Below are 7,523 nucleotides of genomic sequence, written 5' to 3'. Positions count from 1 at the left end.
TGTCTACTGGGCATTTCTGAATGAATAGGACAAATTCTTATCTTCCCGACTTGTCACCATCCTTCTTGCCATCTCAAAACACATACTCCAGTCTACCAACATCCAGCCTTAATTTGCGGTGTCCAAGACTAAACCCACTCTTTTCATCGTAAACCAACTTGGGTCATAAGCACACAATGGTCCTACAGCTTCCCGGAACAGGAAGCCATTTGGCTCAGGAAGCTCATGAACTAACTCTCTCAGGCTCATTCAACTCCTCAGGCTCACCACGATGTCTCACAGGGCACCAGCCCCATTCCCAAGCAAGCCAAGAGTGTCTCAGACTTTAGTGGGCATCAGAATCACCAGGAGGGCTGATACAACAGACCACTCTGATTCAGCAGGTATGGGCAGGCCAGGACAACCACGTGACTAGCAAGCTCCCAGGTGATGCTGAGACTCCCAACCACAAACCTCACTGAGTAGCACTGATACAGGGCACTCATATATATTATGGTCACTACCACCACCCTCTTACAGATGAGGAAGCTGGGGCCAACAGAAGCCAGACATGGGAGAGAGGACAAACAGCCCCCAGGACATCAACACAGCAGCAACACTACACCTCCTGGGCCTTCCCTCCCACTGTGGGAGAGCCCTAACCCTTCCCCAAGACATTCCTGGGAGCTCCAGATTCCCAGCAAGGAAGGGGCACACAGCAGCTCATTTATCCAGTTTCTGATCAGTCGTTTCAGAAGGCATTTAAAAGGAAAACTTTCAGAGTCTGTTTGCTTTCATGGCCACACTTGGAGGACGGGCTCTTCTGGAGCCTAGGCAATTGCTTGTAAGAGTCTGTTATAAAGGGATGCCTAAATCACATTTATGGCTCAAACTGTAAGGCAAATGTAGGTATTAAAATTGTTCCTTTTAAATGATAAACACCCACTGAAATAGCGCAATAGAGCCACATCAGAGACTGTTTTCACCAAAAACAAACTGATTCAGGAAAGGCAGTAAGTAGGGAATGTGACTACCGGCGCCATAACTGCTGTTGCTGTAGGAGGGGAGGGAGGGGACTGGAGAGGAGTTAACACAGAAGACCATGTTCCCACTAGCAACACCCTCACTGTGCCTGGCCCTGCCTCCAAGGCCTGAGAGGTGTTCTCCGCTGAAATGACACCGGCTCCGCAGTCTCGCCCGTTTCCAGATAGCAGGGCCTCCCGGCTTACTGTGCGCACCACAATCACTACCGGTTTGATTTTGAGAGGGAAGTAATGGGAAAAGTAGTTAATCACCCGTTCATAATCTTTTAAACATTATTTTTAAGCTATAGTTGCAAAACAAAAATGCAATCTTTCTAGCATCTTCACGCAATTACTTGCCATTTCCCCAGTTTCCATAATAAAAGGAAATAGGAGTGGGGAGGAGTGAGCCAACTCCTAACTTTGAATTTCAGAAAGACGAACAGACTTACAAAGTAAATCCTGTCTGGTTTTTTCCCAAAAAAATAAGGCAAGTGCCAAATGAGGACAAGTGATGAGAAGTGGAAGTGAGGTTTCTCCAGGCTGGCCCAGGCCCCCCCCCCAAATACAATACAATGCCGGTCTGATTACCTGAGCTTTGTTAAGCAACCTTGCCTCTGCCTACCCCCTGAAGAAATTTCGGGGACTCACCTACCTTTCTTACCTGCCCCGAGGGGGCTCAGTAAATGAAGGGTCATATCCAGAAGCCAACTTAAGCCCCTCTAAGCATCATAGTGAGGGTTTAATTCATCATCATGACTAAGTGAATGAGTGAATGAATGAATGAACTAACAAACGAAAATAGCCACTGTTTTCTGAAACTTCTTTCATGCTTCGGCTGCTCATCTCACATTCTCAAGGTGAAAAGACCACTTTTCCATTCCCAATCATTTGTGAATGATACTTTTGTAAAAATAACTTAAAATCTCACAGTAATGCCAAGTTGCTGTCCAAGTGTGAACTGTGGCGGCCGGGCCGGGCTTGGAGCAGGACTGCCCTCAGGGCCACCGCGGCCCAGGCCGGGCTTGGAGCAGGACTGCCCTCAGGGCCACCGCGGCCCAGTGGGCTTGGAGCAGGACTGCCTCAGGGCCACCGCGGCCGGTCGGGCTTGGAGCAGGACTGCCCTCAGGGCCACCGCGGCCGGTCGGGCTTGGAGCAGGACTGCCCTCAGGGCCACCGCGGCCGGTCGGGCTTGGAGCAGGACTGTCCTCAGGGCCACCGCGGCCGGTCGGGCTTGGAGCAGGACTGCCTCAGGGCCACCGCGGCCGGTCGGGCTTGGAGCAGGACTGCCCTCAGGGCCACCGCGGCCCGGTGGGCTTGGAGCAGGACTGTCCTCAGGGCCACCGCGGCATGGGCCGGGCTTGGAGCAGGACTGCCCTCAGGGCCACCGCGGCCGGTGGGCTTGGAGCAGGACTGCCTCAGGGCCACCGCGGCCGGTCGGGCTTGGAGCAGGACTGCCCTCAGGGCCACCGCGGCCGGTCGGGCTTGGAGAAGGACTGTCCTCAGGGCCACCACGGCCCGGCCGGGCTTGGAGCAGGACTGTCCTCAGGGCCACCGTGGCCCAGGCTGGGCTTGGAGCAGGACTGTCCTCAGGGCCACCGCGGCCCGGCCGGGCTTGGAGCAGGACTGTCCTCAGGGCCACCGCGGCATGGGCCGGGCTTGGAGCAGGACTGCCCTCAGGGCCACCGCGGCCCAGGCCGGGCTTGGAGCAGGACTGTCCTCAGGGCCACCGCGGCCCCTCCGGGCTTGGAGCAGGACTGCCCTCAGGGCCACCACGGCCGGTCGGGCTTGGAGAAGGACTGTCCTCAGGGCCACCGCGGCCGGTCGGGCTTGGAGCAGGACTGCCTCAGGGCCACCGCGGCCGGTCGGGCTTGGAGCAGGACTGCCCTCAGGGCCACCGCGGCCCGGTGGGCTTGGAGCAGGACTGTCCTCAGGGCCACCGCGGCATGGGCCGGGCTTGGAGCAGGACTGCCCTCAGGGCCACCGCGGCCCAGTGGGCTTGGAGCAGGACTGCCTCAGGGCCACCACGGCCGGTCGGGCTTGGAGCAGGACTGCCTCAGGGCCACCGCGGCCGGTCGGGCTTGGAGAAGGACTGTCCTCAGGGCCACCGCGGCCCGGCCGGGCTTGGAGCAGGACTGTCCTCAGGACCACCACGGCCCGGCCGGGCTTGGAGCAGGACTGTCCTCAGGGCCACCGTGGCCCAGGCCAGGCTTGGAGCAGGACTGTCCTCAGGGCCACCGCGGCCCCTCCGGGCTTGGAGCAGGACTGCCCTCAGGGCCACCGCGGCCCAGGCTGGGTTTGGAGCAGGACTGTCCTCAGGGCCACCGCGGCCCAGGCCGGGCTTGGAGCAGGACTGCCCTCAGGGCCACCGCGGCCCAGGCTGGGTTTGGAGCAGGATTGTCCTCAGGGCCACCGCGGCCCAGGCCGGGCTTGGAGCAGGACTGTCCTCAGGGCCACCGCGGCCCAGGCCGGGCTTGGAGCAGGACTGTCCTCAGGGCCACCGCTGAGCAAGGCACACAGGAGTCACCCTGTTCTCCCAGCCACTCTCTGAGATTGAGTGCTTTTATTCCTACTTTCTGGGTGGGGAACCTGAGATCCAGAGAGGGTTAGGAAGTCGCCCAAGTCCCAAAGTCCAATGGCTTGAGAGCTAAGCTTTATACCTAGACCTCTCAGACTCCATCCCTTTGTCTTTTCCTGAAACCAGGCTCCAGAATCACGTTCAAGGGTGTGGAGGGCAGGAGGGCCTCCCAGGTGGATCGCCAGGACAGGCTCCTCCGAGGACACGGGCGGGAGTTAGGAGAGCAGGGGCGGGGAGGCACAAGGCTGGGCACCGAGAAATCCAGGCAGGGGTGTGCCTGGCATGAGGTGAGAAAGACCACGGGTGGGGCTCCAGTGTGGCTGGGGCGAGGGGCTTGGGAGCCCAGTGGCTACTCGCCCGGGGCAGCTGGGCAGCCGGTGGCCATCGGCCCAGAGCAAGCAATGAGAAGTCAGTCACAGGAGTCTCTCCCTGTGCCTTGATCCTCGACTTGGAGCCTGAGTTTCCCACTTTAAAACCCATGAAACAGTAGTAGGCATTAAAAAAAAGTGAACGAGAGAGAGACAGAGTGAGAGAGAGGGAGAGAGAGAACCCAACAGAAGACACTCCTGTCGGGGTATTTCTCCTTTACAAGAGCTTTAAGAGACTAGAAGGGTCAGAGGGTCTCGCTCCCTGCAGAGCAGCCTCTGTGAAGTTTTGAGTGCAGAGGACCGAGGGCACAGGGTGGACGTTCAGAGAAGCCCAGCGTGAAAGGAGGATCAGAGCGTCTGCGCAGCAGCCCTGCCTGGCTGAGCTGCTGGAGCCTGGGGCATGGAGCGGGGCTCCTCTCGGTACCGAGGCCTCCAGCAAACAAAATCAAGCCTGGGTGTGCAGGTTCAAATCTCACTATCCTGGGACAGTGAGGGTTCTCAACCCTCTCTCCTGGCCATGTGCCCAGCTCTGTCAGTTGAAGATTCTCAGAGAGGGGCTCACAGACCCCGAAGGCAGTGTCTTCCTCTCCCCTTTGCTCCCCAAGAAATTACCCTGACCTGAAACTATAGAGTTTCCTCCTGTTGAATAATCTTAGGCCAGTTCAACTAATATTGAATGCGGGAAGAACCCCTCTGACCAGGTCCTGTGCCAAGGGTGGGTGAGGTCCCTCTGATGAGACCCTGCACTAAGGGTGGAAATCCAAGACTCAGGACACCTGGTGCCTGCCCTGGGTATGCTCCCAGACTCGGGCGGAACCAGGTGCACCACAGAGAAATGGGCGCTTTGACAGAGGGAAGCCCAGTTATGGGTCCCAGAAGAGGGGCCCTATTCCAGCCAAGAAGGCATACCTGAAGTGAGCCCCAACCAAAGGAGGGAGGGTGACATTCTAGGCAAACACATGCACAACAACAGTAACCTCAGCAACAATTCTGAATAAAATTCAATGTCTTTTCCTGGTAGAAAGACATTTTCATAGTTTTTTGAAGCACAAGTTCAAGCTTTTTACTACTTTAGGTGAGAAACCTGAAGCTCAGAGAGGTGAGGCAGAACACCTGAGGTCACACAGCCTGCTGGGGGTGGGAGTCAGAGGCCCCATCCTCTCTCAGGCTGGCTCCTCTCAGCCACCCACCGCTGTGACTTGCACTGTGCTAGCCAGACATTAACATGCAGAGAGCAGAAAGAGGGCCTCTGGAGGGAACAGCGACACTCACCGTCCCACAGCTGCTCCCAGGAACTCCGGAGATCAGAGCCAGCAGTCCTGTGTGATCCCCAGGAAGCATATCTGCAGTGAGACACAGAGACAGCACAGAGCAAGTCACAATATTAAGGTCTTCACAGTAAACAGGAGACTCTCTTTGTTCCAATACCACCAGTCACTTACCTGCCTCCCTCTCCAGAGCCACCCCTGCAGGAGAGAAGGGCAGTGCCGACTCTCACTGGGGACTCCCAAGAGCTACCCCACCTGCCTCTGATTGGGAGGAAGATCAGGAGGGGTCAACCAACTAGCTGCACATGGACGTCATGATACCCTACTTCCTATGAGGCTTTGGGAGAGCAACACAAATAATAACACAGCAGGAAACACTTAGCCCTTAGGAGAAGTCACCTGCAGACAGGAACTCACATTACTTCCATAACAATCTGCCAGACATGTGCCGTTAGCATCCCCATTGCACAAATGAGGACACTGGCCCCAGGCCACAGAGGTGGGGAGTAGCTGAGCTGGTATTCACTCAGACATTTTATTCTCAGAGCCATGGCTCTCTCTCCCTAAAGAATGGGGATGATTGTCTCCCTGGGCTAGGGAGGTAAAGGGCCCAGTTCTAGGCACCTAGTGCCCTCTAGGGAACTGAAGCCAGGGAGAGACATGAGGAGCTGTGCTGTATGAGGGGCAGAGAGAGTGGGCGTGGCCCCTAACGTGGTTGGGGAGCGAGAGGGAGGGCCCTCCTCAGAGAGAAGGCTGCTCCATAGGACACAAGGCCTCTACAGGCACTCAGAGGAAAGAGAATTCAAGAAACAGAAAAGGTCAGTAGAGCTGAGCCTTGAGGGTGACCAGAGGGGTCTCTGGTGCAGAGGCCACAGGAGGGCCTGCAGGCCCAGAAGTGTGTGCAGAGGCTTGGGGATAGGACGGTCCAGCTGCACACAACGCTCTACCTTTGGAGCTCCTAGGGCTGGGATGGCAATGGCTGGAAAGGTAATAAAAGCCAAGGCCACACTTCAGGATATTCACATGCTAGGCGCTGTGCCAAGTACATGGCATGCACAACATCATTAAGTCCTCACCGTAGACTAGAGAAAGGCTGGATTTCTTGCCCCATTTGACTGGGGAGGAGCCTGAGGCTCAGGCAGGAGAGCAACCTGCTCTGGGTCACTCAGCTGGTCAGGGTGGAGCAGGGTTTGAACCCAGCAGTCAGGCTCCCCACCCTGCTCTCTTCACCATCATACAGTCCCATCCAGCATTCCATAAGCAGCGTTGAAACACATGGGGTGGAAAGGCAGAAACCGGCACAGAAAAGGGAAGGTGCCAACCCAAGGGGCACGCAGCCAATGTGTGCAGCATCAGGACTCAAACCCTGCAGCGCCTCTCACCTCGGGGCAGGGGCAAGGGGAATAGGAGTTCCTAGAGGCCCTGCTGTGTCCAGCATGCCTGTGCAGGTTCAGTGAAGGTGTGGCTGCAAGCTGCCTGCCAGTAGCTAAGGACACCACTAATGTCATCTGTGAAAGCTACAGTGAGTGATGCAACCAACCTCAGTGGTAGCTTGAAAAGATGACTTCATCCCTGCCAAACTGCCCAGTGATGTGTTACAGCTCTCTCCAGCTCCTCCACCCCAGCCAGCACCACTCAGTCTGGTAAGAAGGGGATGGGTCCCACAGAGGCAGGCTGGCCCAGAGCCCTAAGTCAGGCAAGGTGACTGTATCATTCATTCAGCTGATTTTTCCTGAGGCCTTGCCATGAGCTGGCCCTGGACCTACCAGCTGTGCAGCCTTGTCCAAGCTCTTGCCCTCTCTGACCTCTATTAAAGGGCTGGGCCATTCTCGCTCTGAGCACAACATACACCACACAACCCAGGGCCTGCTCTCAGATACCTGGATTAGTTTCCTGGGGCTGCCATGACAAACTGGGTGATTTTAAACAACATAAATGTGTTTTTTCACAGGTCTGGAGGCCAGAAGTCTGAAACCAAGGTGTCAGGACAGCCATGCTCCCTCCAAAGTTTCAAGAGGAGAATCCTTCTTTGCCTCTTCTAGCTTCCAGTGTTGACGAACAACCCTACAACCCTTTGCAGTCTTTGGTTTGTGGCAGCATAACTCCAATCTCTGTCTTTGTCTTCACACAGAAGTCTTCCCTGTGTCTTCAAATCTCTCTCTTATACAGACAGCAGTCATTGGGCTTAGGGGACATCTTAATCCAATAGGACCTTATCTAAACCTGATTAAATCCTTAAGAGCCTATTTTCACATCACAACAGGTACTGGAGGCTGGGATTTCAACATAACTTTTTTTTTCTTTTTTT

Source organism: Saccopteryx leptura, chromosome 9 (assembly GCF_036850995.1).
Source record: "Saccopteryx leptura isolate mSacLep1 chromosome 9, mSacLep1_pri_phased_curated, whole genome shotgun sequence".
NCBI lineage: Eukaryota > Metazoa > Chordata > Mammalia > Chiroptera > Emballonuridae > Saccopteryx > Saccopteryx leptura.
This window is presented reverse-complemented; position numbering follows the sequence as displayed.